Raw genomic sequence first — 18,526 nt, forward strand, 5'->3', positions numbered from 1 at the left:
CTGTGAGGTGATGAACTGTTTCTGTGAGTTGGGTTACTGCTGAGAGTCCCTGTGACTTTGGTTACTGCTAAGAGCCCATTGCAGAAGCCATGCCGGCGATAATATAGGACGTCATGCTGATCAATATAGGTGAATAGGTGCTTGGATGTGATGTATTCAAGTAATTGTGAAACTCTACTAGTGAGAAAAATTGGACCATAATTGTTAACAGAAGTATTTCGTTTTTACAGACCTGTATAACTTTTGGTTTCTACCAGTCAGAGGGAGAACAATCGCTACTCATAGATGACTGAAATGTTATCGTCAGGTATTCAGCGTACTTGTACAAAAACTCGTTAGGGATACACTCTAGGCCATGGGTTTTGACATGAAGGATTTCTATAGTTATTAAATGACTTAGTTTGTTAGTGCGCTTTGTCTTTTCTAGTAACATACCAATTAAGGCACAGTGCTGTCAATTCAGAAAAGAATTCCTGTAGATGGTCTGTAATTGCACCAGATTGATACAGCTGCATAAAATCTACATATGAATAATCAAGGCACTCCAGCACAGCAACATTATCAGCGGCCTGAATATTAAAAAACGTTGTTTCGGAGAAAGTATATATGACATCTGCTGAAGCCTTTAACGGCATCAGAACTATCCTGTGATCCGACAAGCCCTCAATAATATCACAATTGCACGAGATGATATTAAGCGTACACAAACAAAAATCAAATACAGAATGAATGCTGTTGTACAGAATATCCTTGTGTAATCAGTTACAACTTGAACCAAATGATAAGATATGCTTTAAGAGTTTTCAGGGCATTGAACTGAAAACAAAAGCAGCGCATTCTTTTAGGTTTCTGAGGCCTGCGTCGGTGCTTATAGAAGCCTTGTGGTGAATAGTGCCTGTTACGCATCGTAAGTGAGGACATTACCATAATTGACAGGCACGGACATTATGCATCAGAACAAATTGTCAGCCACTGCATAACAGCGTCAGCCACTGCGTAACATGCATAACAGCGTCAGGTGTAGTATTTCTGCACAGTCGTCACTCTGGATAGAGCGTGGCTCAAAGGTTCGCGCAAACGTGAAAACTTCCCATGAACAGCGCACGTCACCTACAAAGACGGCGTGCAGAAGACGTTCTACAATAATTATGTGGAATACCTGCAGCGAAAATGACCGAAACGACACTGATGGGCCCGTGTATACAGAATTTATTGTAGACTCCTAATCCCGTGCTTAAGCGCACAAAATAGCCGCTCTTGCATTTGCTCCTAATTTTGCTCCTGCTCCTGATTCTACTTCAAAAATGTATACATGTCTTCGCAGACCACAGATGGCCTACCGAAGTACAGTGAAAAGCTTCTCCTGCTTCTGAAAATTCCATTCAACTCTAAAACGTTCACAACTCTCGGACAACTGAGTATAAGGGCCACGAAGAGCTCTCAAATCAAGTAATGCACGTTGGTCTTTTCGGTCACGCCAAGGTCGACAACGTGCGAATGATACACTACATTCTTCCCAGTTGTACAAGGACACCTTCGATTGAGAGGTGCAACAGGCTGCTGCAGAAACGCAGTATGCCAGCTAAGCCTTTGGTAACAATGAGCTCAACTTTGCTTCTCCGTGAAGATATATCACTGGCACCCCACGGAACGGGCGGGCCCAGACAGTAGCTTACCCCACGGTTGTCTTTTGAAGGAGGTGCTTGAATTCTGCCCTCATGTTTTACTGCAATACACTGCTCCTGTGGATACAAGCAGCTTCAAAACCAGAAAAAAATATTTCAGCTCGAATCACAGAATTTCCCAGTCCATGTGAATTTAACATTTCGGCTTTTCATAATGGGAGCGGACGCCAAGGGCTCCAGATAACAACCTCACTAATTTTGAATACGACTTATTCTGAAATGGATCTAGACGTGAAGCTAAAGCTACCGACAGACTGCTGAATGAGCCCAAGGTCATGGAATGGAGATCTTAATTTGCCGGATAACCGAATATTCCTTCACTGCCGCAAAAGCGTACCTCCAGCTGTGTTCCAGCACATGGAACACAGGGCACTCCGGATGAATATGGTTGTTTCACGATTGCCGAGAAGTCTTAAAAGACACTGACTTACGGCTTGAGGTATAAAACTATCGGATAAGTCAATGAACGCCTCTTTCATTGCGGAAATCACTATGCTAACTTAGGCTTTAAAGCAGGTGGTAAAATCCGCCCGAGAGTGTCACGCGAGAACAAAGAGTGAGAATGAATGCATGATCAGCCGGCGAGAATTAAAGAAGATACGCCAAACGTCTAGCCATACGACGATAGTAAATGCCTCTTAAGTCCCAACATGAAGGTTAAGAGTAAATTACAAGCAATATGATATATATAAACAATATGATATAAAATATAGTATATATGATGTAAACAATATGATATTCCAGAGCCGTGGAACTGAACCACGTGCACTTAGCGTCACAGTTGTGGTGGTCAGCCATAGAATAAAAACCAGCTAAGAAACAAACCGAAAAACAAACGAACAAGCAGACAAGCAAACAGGCACAGAGAGAGAAAAATGCGACGCAAACTAAAAAGAAGGTAATCTATGTGTAACTACACACAAACGTGAACAAACACATTCAGAACTGAGTAAATGAATAACAAAAAGGTAAACGAAGATACGACCAAGAATTGTAACAGGGAACGAAAGCAATGTGAGTGAGCCGAAAGGTGGCTCTTGGCTTGAAAAAGAGAATGAACAATAGAAAACCAACAAAAACATAAAGAAATTAAGTATACAATACACTATTTTGAATCTAATCTTGCATGCAAGAATACGAATCAATAGCATATTGACGTGGCTGTAGTCTGAGAAATATGGGACATGGACAAGGCGCAAATGTTATCCAGTCCGTGATAGCGACACCGTTTTTAGAGAGCAATTTAGATGAGAGAATCAAAAGTTGGAAACTTTAGGAGGTTGTCAGGTACGTCATCCTAACGTTGAAGGGAAAGGGACGTGGACAAAACAATGCGGGAGAGGAAATTCCCAGCATCCTCTCCGTGCTGCTAGTTGGTTCGCCCGATGATGACTTAATTTCGCATACTTCTGCTATTCACGCTGCTTGCAGCGACCACTCCAAAGAAACCGGAAGCGGAAAGTTGAATGCAGTAAGCACGCCGAATTGCGCCCCAAATACACTTTCCCTAGCACGTGGCAGAAGCAGTACGGCGCGGGCCAATAAGATGCTCAAGAGCCGACTTACCCAGCGATTATGAGTGTCGAGGATGCTTCCGCACTCACAGCGGGCTGCTTAGTCAACGGGCTGGTAGGAAATGTGGAAGCCAGCGGACACGCGGGGGCCTTTTATCACTTCGCCTCCGCGCTCTTCCTCCACCTCCTCCGTTCAATACACAACATTTCTATCGCCAGGACTCTGCAACCTTTCCCACATCCGCGTCCGCTTCCCCCTTCCTTTACCTTTCCTGCGCGCAGGTCCATTCGCGTGTCCTCCGCGTCCCGGGGAAGGAGGTAGAGGGAAGAGGCGAAGGGGCCAAGCAGCTCGGCCCTTTACGCAATGGTGCTCGTGTCACGTCCAGGGAACTGGCCGGCTGAATTCATGCTTCGCCGGGAACGGGGGCCCCCGTCGTGCTGGTCGTCTTGGTGGAATATTCTCGTGCGATGCGCGCCGACTCGCCCAGGCCGTGGCCGAAGAAACTTACATCACCTTAGGGGAGTGAACAGCAGGTTAGCATAGGCTGCCCTGTGGACGACAGGAGCGCGCTCGGCGCTCGAGAGCTGCTGGGCTAGGTCGCGGTCTGGACGAGACTCATGCGGACCTCACGCATTGAGGCGAGTGGACCGTCCTCATATATACATAACGGGAAAGCGGTAGAAAGGAAAATACGAGACGCACAGAATAAGCTGGAACGTTGGAGTAGGAACTGGAAGCGGTGCTTGCATACGGGAGTCTCATGAGTAGGAACTGGAAGCGGTGCTTGCATACGGGAGTATCATGTGGCGGGAACGAGGAGGCGGGAACATCGTGGGGCCGCGTCTTTTAGATGCGCCTAGGATCATCGCGGGTATGAATATGTCGAAAAAGTCGCCTCCTGTGTGGGAATAAAGGAGCGCCCATAATGGGGGCTCTTTTCTTCCCTCATTTGTCCACTTTCTTGAAGGGGACAACACTCGAACGGAGCAAAAGGCCGCTCTAAATTCCTAGCCTAATTGTTGCCTCGGCTTTCAATGGCACATACATACAAGGAGGCTTATTGCAGTATGATCAGAATGGCAAAAGTTTTAATAATAGAGGACGGAGGGAGTAGATTTGGAAGGAAGAGCAAAACGACCCACAGAGAAACAATCATCTTTCTTTCCCCTAACTTCCTGATTCTGTAAGCGCGTGCGCATTGACGTGCGTGAGAAAACGTTTAATCGACAGAGAAGCTTAAAAAGTGACAAATATATTTAGGTGTGTCATTTTGGGGAATAATAAAAAAAGAAGAATATTGTAAACGGCATCAAATGCCACTTTTGGAAATTAATACTTATAATAGAAAAAGCAAAGCTAGAACTACCAACTGAATACATAAGCGAATTCATCATATATCAGCACCTTTGGCCATAGCATCGAAAAAAGCGGGAAGGATAATAAACTTGGTTACCGGTCTTTATGACCAAGAAGGATTGTTGTTTGCTGCGTGCCTGTTGCTACTTGGTGAGCGTGCGGCTTTTCGGATCGACAGACGAAAAGACGAGCTGAATTTTCTGCCTACGCCCTGGGAAGGCTGAAGGGCAACTGAAGCATATCAAACCTCATCACGCCGATATACACGAAGTGGAAAAGGGAAGAGATTAACAAAAATTTCAGATTACTCGTTATAGAAAATGTAGCCAGCGCGTTCTATACGAAGTTCTATTCGATCTACGGGTTTTTAAATTTAAAGCACGTAAAGCCCGCCGCTTGTCCGATGGATCAACATGACGGACGAGCCACGACTTTGCGTTTATCGTTTCGTCAAAGTCACCAGTGGACAAGCCTCTACCGACTCCTGGACAGGTCCGAGGTTATCACAATGTGGATCGATTAGCATACTGCCCTGCTACGTCGCACTGAGTAATCGACATGCTCCAAGTTTGCGGCGTCGCAAGTTGAATCGAATGGACGAGACTGTGAGGCTTGATATATCGCTCGACGAGCTATGTTGGGGAATAGCAGAGTGTTTGGCTTGATGCGTACACATATGCCAATGTGCAAGGCCGCCGCGTTTTCCGCAAGGCAGGCGGACCAACGACAATTCCCGAAAAACCTTGAGTGTGCTAAAAGGGGGGCATGGGCCCACTTTCCCAGCGACTTTGACGGCGCCAAAGCATTGAGAACCTGCCGAATCCTTCCGTGGGCTTATGCATCTGCCAGTGCGATCCTTAATACATCATCATCATCCTCATTATCATCAGCCTGACTACACCCACAGCAGGGCAATGGCCTCCCCCATGTCTCTCGAATTAACCCTGTCCTTTGCCAGCTACGGCCACCGTATCCTTGCAAACTTGTTACTCTCTTCGGCCCACCTAACCTTCTGCCGCACCCTGCTACGCTTGCCTTCTCTTGGAATCCACTTCGTTACCCTTAAGGACCAGCGTTTATCTTGCCTTCGCATTACATGCCCTGTTCAGGCCCATTCCTTCCTCTTGATTTCGACTACGATATCATTAACACGCGTTTGCTCCCTCACCCACTCTGGCCGCTTCCGGTCTCTTTACGTTACATTTATCATTTTTCTTTCCATGCTTCGTTGCGTTGTCCTTAACTTAAGCTGAACCCTTTTCGTTAGCCTCCACGTTTCCACCCCATAGGTGAGTACCGGCAAGATTTAGCTGTTGTACACTTTTCTCTGGAGAGATATTGGTATGCTGTCATCCATGATCTGAGAGAACCTGCCATATGCGCTGCAGCCCATTCTTATTCTTCTAATTATTTTCCTCTCATGATCCGGATCACCATCTGGACTAAGTTGACGTAGACATTTAATACCATCCTTCCTAAATCATCTTAGACTGAAGCCGCCACCTCGGAACGGGGCAGAAGCGCGCAATAGGTTTCAGAATGACCAAAATTCGCGGTAGAAAAAAATGAGTGTTGAGAGTTTCCTAACCGGTTTTAACAGCGACAGCTGTTAGTGCCTTAACTACCGAGATCATGGTCACGTGGTGCGGCGTTGTCGTCCACACAGACGCGCAGCAGGGTGGCGGAGTGAGGAAGGGACAAGGAGCAGCGAGTACGGAACCTGATGCGGCGCCTGCGCCGAGGAAAGATAGTCTTGCACCCATACAGAACTGAACAACTTGGTGGCGGCGATAGCAGCAAATATGCTCGGCGGTCGTCGAAGAACGCAACCGCCGTTGCTCTCGGCCAGAGGTGGGCAACCTCATGAGGTTTCGAGCTCATGAGGTCGACCTCAACCTCAAAATGACCTCAACCTCACGTCGTGAGTTGAGGTTGAGGTGAGGTCGGACACAGCTCGAAATTTTGTGAGTGAGGTCAGCAAATCAGACCTCAACCTCACACGTGAGTTTGAGGTTGAATGAGGTCGTCATTCAGTGAGGTCAAAATTTTGAGGTCGAGACTTTTTACAGTTTCCGCGGCTTGCTTCGACGAGTGCCGCTTCCTAAGCGGAGTTGCAGCGCACCACCGCAGTGTTTATGCAAGGACGCTTGGTGTTCGGTTTCCCCTGTTTGGACCACGGGATGCCGCAGTTCCCTCTTAGCTTCCGGTGCTGCTCTGCAATGTCCGTTCAGTCCGAGCCTACAGGAAGACGCACCCCTCTGGTCTTCCCGGAAGGAGTGCTGCTGTCACAGCACGCCACTCTTCCTCCCCCTTGCCCCGCTGGCGTAGCACCCGGCTGCCTGCCGGTCGGCTCAAACTCCCAGGAGCGCGCAAAGCACGTATCTCACGCTGATCCACAGTAGCTTTATATAATGCCGCAAACAAACATGTTCAGTCCAACAGGCACGCGATAAATTCGTCGCAGCGCGGATGGCCGCAAGCAAGACTGCGTCGTGTTCATGCTCGTTGCCGGCGCTGATGTCACGGCTCTTGCCTTCCAGTCGGGTAAAGGGGATCCTGCTGTACATAACAAGCTGACTTAACAGAAACTGAAACAGCCGGCACAGGCGAGAGAATGTCATTCAGGTGGTTCCTAAAAAGGACATCTGCTGATTTGATTAAAAAACCACGAAGCCAGAATAACCTGTATAACACCGTCGAAGCTTTTGACCGGTGACTTCCCCTTTCGAATCTCACACTAACTCTGCATATCCTGTTCTGTAATGCATGCAGATGCAAATATAATTTCACTCTTTTATCCTTCCGAATAGCCTCTCTTTTGGTTTCCGGTTTTTTGTTCCTTCGCGGAAATTCGCGTATTATGCCGAAACACCGCAACACGAGGCGAACGCACCAGCATAGCGGTGTTGCAGCGGCGAAAAAATGCAGAACTATAATGAATGTATGGTGATGTGGTAGCTGATTCCTTTTCCTTTTTTTAAATGAAGATGTGTGAATGGAACTGATTACATACTCGCGCTGTGGTGCTGAGTCGCTGTTTTAAACCTTCTAATATGACGTTTAATGGTGTACACTGTTCGCTTCTGTTTTGAATGTGCGATTTTTGTTGGCATGTTTCTAACCATTCTCTCTTTTTTTTTCTTTTTTCGTATGGGGTCAGCTTGGTGGCCTACCTTGCAAAGTACCAGGCACTACACGTTATCTTTAACTATTTCATCTTAAACGGCTTCGCAGAATGCTCGCGTGGTGCTCGTGGGTAAAAAACGTAGAGGATGCTGGCGTACAATTGATTAGTTCAGATTTGAAGGAAAACAAGTGATTGACTTAAAGCAGCTTGTCTCAGACTCGTTGAAGAAATGGTACCCAGAATTCTGGTGAGGCGTATGAGTATTTAGGCAGTTTTTTGTTTCCCGGGGGTGGGGGGCTCGGAAAAAGATTTCGCTACGGGGAAATTTGAGCGGAGAGCCATGGCGCTCTTGACAAAGAGAGCAGTTCACGCTGCCCACTCTAGGCCGGTTGTTTGGACCCGTGTGATTTTAATAGTTGGCACAGTGTTCGAAGACGCAATATAGCCCTTTCAAAATACCGCGGGTTCATCGAGTCATTGGAGAATTCGCAGGATTTCGAAACCATTATCATCGCCACCTGGAGGTAAGTGGCGGAAACGGGGGAAGGTCTTGACCTCCCAGGAACATCAACATCATCATCCTTAATTATTAGCTGCAGGTATTTCTATTTTCATGTACAATAATTGTCTTCGGTTGCTGGATAATGTACAATATTTAATCATTATTCTGGCAACTTTTAATTTGGTATCGGTATATCAAACTTCCCCGGGCTCATAGGAATACACGGTTAGCATCATCATCATCGCCATCATCTCGAGAGTCAAAGGCATGTGTCGTTGCATGATCCTTGCAGTGTATCATACATGAGAACTGGCGTGTTTATCTGCTGGACAATCCGAATGCCATTAATGTGGACCGAGTTGTGGGCACTCTTTGTAATGCGTCATGCGCGCATGTGTAGTAATGTGGGATCCATATGGATCATGAAATGGGGCTGGAAGAGGGTGGAAGGGGGTGGATGGGGGCCTGGTAGGAAAAGAAATTACATCATTGTCAAGGGAGTAGGTGTGATGTCATATTACAGCGTCGTCGCGTGACTAGGTTTGAGGGCACATTACATCGCTGTCACGTGACCTGACATGACACCACACTCGCATGATGGCCTCACTAATTATACTAATTAGACTTGGCGCTACTTAATTAAGTAGCATTAATTGGTTACGTGACGTCATCATCTTCGTCGCGTGACTCGTCGGCTCGTGACGTCTTATGGCGCCGTTTCTTGCGGACACTTTTATGCGGATATGACCTTGAAAGTGAGCCATCTAATCCTTTCGCATTAATAAAAGAAGCCGCTCGCTTCTACACAGACATAAATATAACGTGCCTCTGTTGGCGTACTACAGTCGCAGCTTGTTAAGTGTTTTCGAAGGCAACATACAGAGGACTGAAAAGAGCATTCTCGCTATGCCGGATGGAGCTAGAAAATCGAAATATACTGATATGTGTCTGCATAACCGTCGCACTGGAAAGTACATCGACGGCCAGTTTTCTTATATTCGGTAACTATTCTCAACCCTGAAAAGAGTACCATGAATACCTCCACCCACCTCCAAATTTCTGGTAGATGGTGTAGAAGGGCTGTGTTTGTCAATTGCCGGTTCGTGCGTGAATGAGCGAGAGGCTTCCAATACGAAAACGTATAAACGAAGCAGGTTGCCAAATACTGACACATATAAAGTACTCACCGACGTACTGGTAATAACCGCATATGGGACACCCCTGCCCGCAGGCCATATACTCTATGAGGGTTCATCCCAGATTATAACCTTCTCCTATTGCGTGCACATGAATAGTGTCTGTACACACCTTATTAAATAATACCATCATCATTCCGGCTTTCCTGCTTCACAGGATTCTCAGAATTGTTTTTAACTGAAAAAACTTCTTAACCGCTTTTTGTTTTATTTTTCGTTTGCTTTCTGAGGTCGAGCAGCCGACCTCAACCTCACAATTTGAGGCTGAGGTGAGGTTGAGTGAGGTCCGCAGTGGCCTCAGGAAAAGTGAGGTGAGGGCGTCTAAGGAGACCTCAACCTCAACTGATGAGGCTGAGGTTGAGTGAGGTCGGCAAATTCTTTTTGAGGTTGAGGTGAGGTCCAGATTTTTGAGGTCAGATGCCCACTTCTGCTATCGGCTGCGCTCAATTTAGCTAAAGTACGAAAAGCAACCCCAGCAATCGCAGCGCGTGGCTGCGATCATAAGAGATAAGTATTGTTACATCTTGCGTCACTGATAAAGTGGTAAAGCCGCGTGCCGGCAGCTGTGAGCATGAACAAACAAGCATTACAATCCTTCGCGTCAATATAATTTGACATTTTGACAGCAGTAATGCCTCCCTATTGTTCTAATAGCACGTTGCATTGACGTCTCACATATTAGGTTGTTGAAAAAAACACGAACAGCAACAATCAACAAATTAACGTGAGAATATGCAGTGATGAAAACTCTGCGGTAGCAATGATTGCAAAATATAGATAGATAAAGAGCAGGATGGTAAGGCAGGGATGTTAACCAGAAAGGGGTTCCGGTTGGCTACCCTGCACTGGGGAAGAGAGATTAGGGGACTAAAAGGAGGAAGAGAGAAGGAGAAGGCATAACACACACACACACGCACAATATAGGCTCAGTTGATAAGTATTACGATCCCGGTATTCACGTGCATCTATTTGATTACACAATTTACTCTAAGCTTAAAACGAGAAAAGAAAATTCTTTTTTATTATTGTAAGTAGCGGCGTGGGTAAATAATTCGGTATGTGGAAATCGTAGATCTAAGAACTTCGTGCACGGAATATGTGAGGCAACGATGTTTGTTTCAAAACTGGCCTAGAAGTAGACGGTGTGGCTGGTGGCAACAGCACCGGCAAGCGTCTGCACATAATTCGGTTTCGTAGGCACGTATTGAAAGCTGCCGCAACAAAAATGCGGTTGCTGCATATAGGTACACTTCGCTTTCGGAATTTTCGGCTATTATTCTGTTCCGTTTCAGTTTATTTATAATTTTATCATATGTTAAAAGATGGTCAGGCTAGAAGCCATTCCGTGACAGCGTGCGCGATCCCTTGGACGATAAACGGACGAAGAAAAACAGGCATAAGTGATATAAAATAAAAACACGGTAGTTTCGAAGAGGTTGAAATTCCTTTTTGAATGCACGAAATATTGATAACTTAGCAACACGAACCCGTCTTACTTCGGGATGGAGGATTGCGATTGCATGCATATTTATTCCTAGCTGCTGGTGTAATGAAAATGCTTTAGGGCCTCTTGTACCGAGAAACAACAGATTTTGGCATTAACCTTGATTGCTTTTCTTCATTGTATTTGCTTTACTGTGACAAAGCAGCCGCTGTCTACTCTTGGCTATCAGTAAAAACATTTCTTTTTAAATGGTTTTCACACGCCTCTGCTTAGGGTCTAGCTGTGGCCCACGACCCACAGAGCAGTGGAAAACTCCATATCAGTTTCGACTACCTCGAGTTCAGGAACGTGCGAAGAAATGTCAAAATTTCGTCATCGTCACCTTCATCCACTTGTGGCCGCCACGGCCAGGATGTAATGCGCAAGTTCCGTAGACAAGTGTCATAGACAGTGGGAAACTGGCGGGGGTGGACTTGTTTTTGCGCGGGGACTTAATTAGGAGGCCATAGAAGGGCTGCGGCATAGTTCAACACCTTAAAGCATGTTTTTTTACACCGTTTGTAGCTGATCACTTTGCGGTAAGTTTGCTCTCCCATTGTGATAGACTTTAGACTGCAGCTACATCTTGCGCAACAAGCCCGGCCCTCCAAAACCTCCACCAGGCAGAAACCTTTCCAATTGAGAGTAAACCACATGTGCTCTAACTGACGCCCATATGAAGGTTTTATATACTTATCATGATGGTGTATCTTGCTCACTTTCTTGAAGAAAGCAGGGGTTTAATGTAGAGTTTGTCACAAAAACTACATGGATAAGTGGTAACACCCTTTTATGCGAGTTTCTTTAAGAGCACTTCAGCCACCAAGTTCGTGTCTAGCAGATGAGGTTTGATACTTGGCATGGCATGTGTTAGGCAGAAGACGTGTATACTGTCCCGGAATCGGTATCTGAGCCGCGATATGCTTCCTTCAGTGTGCCAACTAACCTGCTTCATAAAGAGTTTTTTTACATCACTGGATTTGACACAAGTGATCGAAAGTTCGGTGTAAAGCTGGTTTACAGACTTTCACAGCATTACTTGGACGTCTCCCTCGGGAATAGTCGTAAATTCTTACAACTGAATCCACGTTTCCGGCCCAACGCTAGCGATACCAAATACGAAACCTCACTTTCCCAGCGTGCCCTTGGTGATTGAAGAGCAGTGCCGCCAGTTATCCCTCCAGGTGTATGTTAGGAACTCTGTGAATTTTTAGGAGTACAAAAGAGTAAAAGTTTTCCTTCTCACACAAATGAAGCACAAAAATGGCGGTGTGTTTGAGCGTCCTCATTCTAGGCTGATTCTCACGGCCGAGACAGCAGCGGCGGAAACGGACTTGGAGCGGCACGGGTGGCCGGCGAACCAGCTTAAACGACAGCGCTGCTCTCATGTGACTCTTGGACATGGTTTCTTTTTTAAGACGTAAGCCTTTCTTGGCTCAAGAGTGGCATGGGCGGAAGTTGTAGACAGAATTTGTGGACGGCAGTTGTCCGCTCGAACTGTCACTCATAAGTTGTATGGTAAATAAAATAAAATATAAGAGTTGATTAAGCAACAGTCAATAAGCTACATACCTGTATTCAAATAAAACACCAAAAATGGTAAAATAAAATAAAAGAAAATAAAAACGGAAACAAAAACAGAAATTAAAACAAGGCAAAGTTAAAAATAAAAGAAAAACAAAAATAACAATTAAACCAAATGAAAAATGAAAAAAATGAAGGGAGGAAGAGGGGACAGGGAAAGGCTTTCGCATTTCCGCTCTTAAGCAGACCTAAGTGCAATCCTGTAATTTCTACCGTCTCCAAACGCGGCAGCGGCGTAAGCAGAGGCGGCATGAGTCGTCTGCTCGTGCTTTGCGAACTCGTTTTGTCGCCTATTATCGTAGATGAAGCGATCTTACAGGCAGTCACTGCGCGGACTAGACTAGACTGCGCGAACTGCCCATCATGATGGCGATGGTGTGTCGATCCCCATTTCGAGAGCAGACACAGCGGGCAGGCTTCGCACACTGTTGCGGGAGATCACGCTTGCCTCGTGGAATTCCGGCCACTTTTAGAGCTCAGCTCTACAATCCACGGACACTGACCTGAACTTGCGGCTTCCATCCGGCCTATCCCCACGCGAAGCAACTTTGCCGTGCCGCCTGAGGCTTGGTGTAGCCTTAAGGACCGACTACTTTTTTGTAATCGGTATGGCTGATAACACTGCATGCGCTACCTGCGGCTGCGATGAGATTATAGCACACATTCTCTGTGTGTGCCCTGCGTACACTGCCAAAAAAACAGACTCTCTACCATGCGCTGGAGCGTCTTGATCCGCACCCACTAATGGAGGGGAAGATTCTCCGATACCCGCGGCGATCGTCGGCTGTGAAGGCCTACCAGGCACTGCCCTGCTCCTCTTCTTGAGAGCACCGGGGCTGCACGATAGGCAGCGACTGTACCGCACGCTCACTCACTTCGCTACTCCCTTTATATTCCCTTATCTCTTTCCCTCCGTGCAGGGTAGCAAACCGGTTTCTTATTCAGGTTAACCTCCCTGTATTCCCTTCTACTCTTCCTCCTCCTTCTTGGCGCTGAAACGGGATTGTCCTGCAGATTTTATGGCTACGCTCCACACTGCAGTTGACTGAAAAGATTTCTCATGAGAGTTTTAGTTTTCATGATTGTGTCTTCAAAGCTTGGTTTTTTACTTTACTGTACGACTTGTATACTTTAAAAGAGTGCGGTGAGGGGCTAGTTGGTACGACATTATGGAAACAGGGAATAACTGCGCAAAAAGGACGGGACAAGAGAGAAGAATCACACGAGACAAGCGCAGCGCTTGTCTCGTGCGATTCTTCTCACTTGTTCCGTCCTTTTTGCGCAGTTATTCATTGATTGTATACTTTACTAGGTTTCTTACTTAATTACTGTACCAGTGAACCTGCTACACTGATTTTGTTTGCTGCTAATTCTTTTATGAATGTGCTAGACTGCAGCCCCCCCCCCCCCCCCCCCCCTTCTTGCTTTGCTCGTTCTTGGAGTGAAGTTACTCAGTATATCTATGCAAACTAGCTTAAATTGTAGCATCTGTGTTACGCGTTCTTGTAGTGAGGCTATTCAATACATCTATGCAAACTAGCTGCAGCTGTAGCATTATTCTGGTATACACGTTTCTTGCCTCCATTTTTAATTGTCACGCTCGGAGGTAGTAAGGTTCTGGAGCCGACGTCCGACGTGTGCGGAACAATGCAGCCTCACAAGCTTTATAAGGAGCTCGGCACTGAAACTGTTCCATCTCAGTTTCAATTTCATGCACCACGCTACAGTCGACTGCAACACACCGCGCGTGCCCCACCGGAAAAACGTGTAAGAATAAGGCACGAAGCGGGTGTTTTTGCGTGATGGGGGCGCGAACAAAGGAAGGTCAGGTACAGTCTGAGTGCGCTGGAGTCTTTGGAGCAACAGTTTCGTGTAGCTTCCTGTTACGTAAAACGGCGAGATACCGGCCTCTTGTATCACCGGTTATCCCCAGTGTCACTTTAAATATTGAAATAACATTTTGATGGTGTTCTGCGCCACCAATTCAGTGTTGCAGATAAACTCTCTACTCCCTGTTATATTTTATGCATTTACTTTCCTCATTATACAAATGTCTGGCACTCAGAAATCGATGCGCTTCTATGCCGGTACCGATAATAGCACCGGGGTAGCGTATGCTCGGCTAGCACGGCACATACGTCACTGAGCTCTAGAAAAGCGGCGTTAATAAGTAGGCGTCCAACGGTGCGCGAGACGGCATACTGGCGTGCGCTGGGGGACCGCGCGCTGAGAATCCGCCACAGACAGCATCGCGTTTATACAAAACTTACGTGAGCCGCCGTCCCCTTTAGTTGCCCCGCGCACTTACCGAGCAGTAGTCTTATAAGCACGAGCTTTACGAGTACCGAAGAACGCGCACACGTATTACGGCTGATAAAAATAAGGATCTTTATAAAGGAAAGCCACGCAGCTGACATGAAAAGCACTTCTCTGATTTCTCGCGTTTTTTTAGAAGTCCTGCCTCTGCACTGTTGTACAGAGGCTCCCAAAATTTCTTGCTGTCAATCAACACAGGCCGCGGCGTCTTATTGCGTACAGTGTTTGGTAGAAGAAAATTAGAGTTTGCGGCGGATGAGATTAAGAAGTTTGCGGGGACACGGTGGGTGCAGCTCGCAAACGACAGGGTTAATTGGAGAGACATAGGAGAGGCCTTTCCCCGCAGTGGGCGTAGTCAGGCTGATGATGATGATGACTGGATCATGAAGCCTGCAATACAAAGAAATACTTTCTTTAATGTAATCTCAGGTAAAAAAGCGAAGGCTCCCAATATTTGGCGCAGCATTTCGGCGTATTTAAGCGCACTATTACATGGCTTGAGTTAGTGCAACGACCAAATTCAGTACCCACTGGAATAATCAAAACGATGATTTTGGCAAACAACTTTTGGTCTGGATGATATTCCGGCCACATGCCTTTACCGGGCATTTTTGTGCGCAGCTATTCTTTTATCTATCATCGTTGAAGCTGGGTACGGCTGATACTGTGTTGTTGACATTTGTACACTCGATTAAAAGCTCGATTAATAAACAGGTATTTAGCCCGGCATTTTGAGTTTGCTATGTTTCTTTTTTTTATCCCCCCCCTCCCTCCCCGAGAACCTTTGTTCGTAACACTAAGACAAATCCGGCATGAAAACATGACCTGTTTGGCTAATTAAATTCTCGGAAAAAATTATCGATGCATTAGGCAATCGCTATCGCTATTTTTTGTCCTTTTTCTTCTGCCATCTCCTCTCCTACTGAAGGAAGAGACACAGTGAGTACAGAAGCGAGGCCAACGACCCTTATCCAGTGAGAAATCCGTCACCTCTTATGTCACTCTTTCCTCGACAGCGCCACAACAGCCGTTGACGATTTAGTGAGACACGAAACTTGAACCGCCAATTTACCCTCCACAATGTGTATAACTACAGGCATGATGCCGCATCTATCTGGTCGCAGTGCAAAGAAATTTTTCTTTGTACGAAGTGAGGAAGCATTACATTAGAGATGAATAGCCGTGGCTGTTGTGATCGCGCAACGAAGTGTATCGTTTTAGTTATCTTGATTGATCTTCTTGGTATACGTGCATTAAAAGCAGAGAGCGCGGGCTTAGCGCGACACTCTTTGAAACCTGAACACGTGCGAATTGTGACGTTTCAACATTAAAGCTTGGTATCTCTGAGACAAAAATAAAAGTCAGGCCCATGGTATGTGCTATTTTTGTTCCGTAGTCAGTAGCTTCGGTTTGGGCTTTCAAAAAGGTAGCGGAGCTTCGTGTTCTTAAAATATTAAAAAAAATGACACCCCACTCCATCGTGATAAACAGCCGATTGTGACGAGTGCCATAGAGATGTCTTAGGACAAATATCTGAGGCGGAATGACGGATGCGAATGAGGCAGGATTATTTTGTAAGACTATTGGAATAATACAAACAACACGTGGCATGCAGCAGTTTGAGTTTGGCCGTTTGTCTGCGCAGGGTAATATGAACGAAAGTATTCTATTTGGGCCGTAATATTTATTGAGGCCTTTCTTTGTTACATTTGCCGATCTTAGGTACAGCGAAATCTGATCCTTTTTTTTTTCTACAGAATATGACACTCGAAAGGCAGCCGCTGTCGTAAGAATGGACAGAAAAGTTTGCTCAGTGGCGAGCTCATGAATTCTCATATCGGTGTATAGCTGCGCAAAAAGCTGTCCTTTGATGTACTTAAAACGCGGTTTTGAAGGTATGGTAACAATAGCAGCTAAAAGCATTGCATGCTTAAGTTTCTTTAGCATCCAGTTTATAGCGAAAATTCTTCAAGCGCCGACCAATCGTTTTAAAAATGACGTTTCAACCCCATTTAACGGAGCCTTGTCATTTATAAACCGCCATTTTTAAAAAGTCATTTTTCCGTCCATCTCTGGATTTCAGCATCCAGTTTATATTGCGAATGCGCACGTCTCCCTCTAGCTTGCACTGAATTCCATTGTGCAATAAACACCTTTGTGGAGCAGCCATGACTAGTAAGTGTTTTATATAAATGGCTGGTTTTCTGGTGCATAATGCAGGGTTATATTTACTTACTTAAGGTATTGCCTTTGTCGTGAAAGCAGCTGTCCAAGCTTTTGCTGAAGTTAGGAAACTCAAAAAGAGCGTTACGAAGTAGATGGGTATACGCGAACAAAGGCAAATATATAACATAAAGCGACCATAAGCTGCTTGCAAAGACCGGCTCCTCAATGTTATGCCAACTCGCATATACGCACTTAATACTGCAGCTGGACTTGATGTGGCATCCACCGCTATGTCCAAGCTGACAGAGCGAAAACTCGCTTGATTCCGGCGGATTTGTGACTCACATTTAACCATAAGTTCTGATGCTGAAGCAGGGCTGTGCCGTATTAGTGCAGCAATGAGCTTTCAACCACACAGAGACACCCGACTTCAGTATAGAGACACGTGAATGTCGGTTACGTTTCCTGAAATACCTTCAATTTCCGCAAATTTTCTGCACAGCGGCATTGGAGGTGATGAGGTGACTCATGTGGATACATTTTGAAGAAGCCACCATTTCATGCTTCTTCTATTCCTAATCACGCGTAAAGATGCTTATGTCCTCGGGTCATGCTAATTGTGAAATACAGCGCGAATAATGCTTAAGGGGTAGTAAGCTAGGATAGTTGTAAGTTTTAATCTTCAACTTAAGGATAATTACAATGCACTTCTCTAAAATGTAACTCCATAAAACATTCTTTTTGCCACTGCTGAAACCAGTAAAACCCTTTTATGCTCAACGCACAGCTAGCTAAATGCACTACTATTAGCTAGTAGACCCTTAATTTGTAAGGAATCTCGCTGCTAAAGTGGACTGTTCTTATGTGACATACTCTTCGAGGTGTTTGTAAAAAACGCATGATTTATCTAGCCCTAGCTCCGACATCTGCAATCAAGACCACCGTTGTCGCCATAGTGTAGCAAGGTCGTACAGAGCAAGGACATGCGGCGCCTGGTAACCAGCGTCTGTGCTAGGTCAGGAATAGTCGACTGCCTTTTGTTCTTGAAGAATAACTCACGACTCGGCGTCTAGGCAAATTAAACGAGTTTCGTGCAAGTGTCAAGGAATAAAATCGGTGATGTACATGAACAGCTCTTAACCGAACTACAGGGAAGCGACCTACATTTTACTTTCTCTTTGCTGACGTGTTTCGGAGGCCTCCCCCCCCCCCCCCCCCCCCCTCCCGCGCAGTTATTGAACGGGGAGACGAGGAAATCGCGTGCGATGTGTTAGCCTGATACGTTTTGTCGCAGATTCATCGCTCTGAAGAAAATGTGTTATGGGAACACAGAAAGGCCGGAAAACGTCCTAATTTTTCTTTTTTTTATTGAATCCAGTTATATTATTCTCAATTTTTTAAGTGCTCATGTTTTCCCGCCGATTAAACCCAAGCAAAAAAAAATTTAGGAACATTTCTTGGGGGGGAAGAAGGCCACGAGCGATGTTTTCATTTTTTGCCTAGAAATCAATACTACAAAAATATTTGCAGTACTGGATCCGCCACTGAGAATAATAAATATGCTGCGTCTAGTTACTACGGTAAAATAATCATACA

The 18,526-nt window shown here is 45.7% G+C and overlaps 1 protein-coding gene across 3 annotated transcripts in view; it reads right to left on the minus strand.

Annotated features, from left to right (window-relative positions):
• The window catches only part of LOC144136593 (pro-neuropeptide Y-like), a 205,587-nt gene that overhangs the window by 20,193 nt on the left and 166,868 nt on the right, over positions 1-18,526 (minus strand). The window contains exon 1 of one of the 3 annotated variants that reach the window (XM_077669067.1): positions 3,252-3,322. The exons of the other annotated variants lie outside the window; for them this stretch is intronic. The gene's annotated coding sequence lies outside the window, so the exon portion shown is untranslated. Of the gene's footprint in view, positions 1-3,251; positions 3,323-18,526 lie in introns of those variants that run through there. 3 annotated transcript variants of the gene reach the window in all.

This window comes from Amblyomma americanum, chromosome 6 (assembly GCF_052857255.1).
Source record: "Amblyomma americanum isolate KBUSLIRL-KWMA chromosome 6, ASM5285725v1, whole genome shotgun sequence".
In the NCBI taxonomy this organism is placed as follows: domain Eukaryota; kingdom Metazoa; phylum Arthropoda; class Arachnida; order Ixodida; family Ixodidae; genus Amblyomma; species Amblyomma americanum.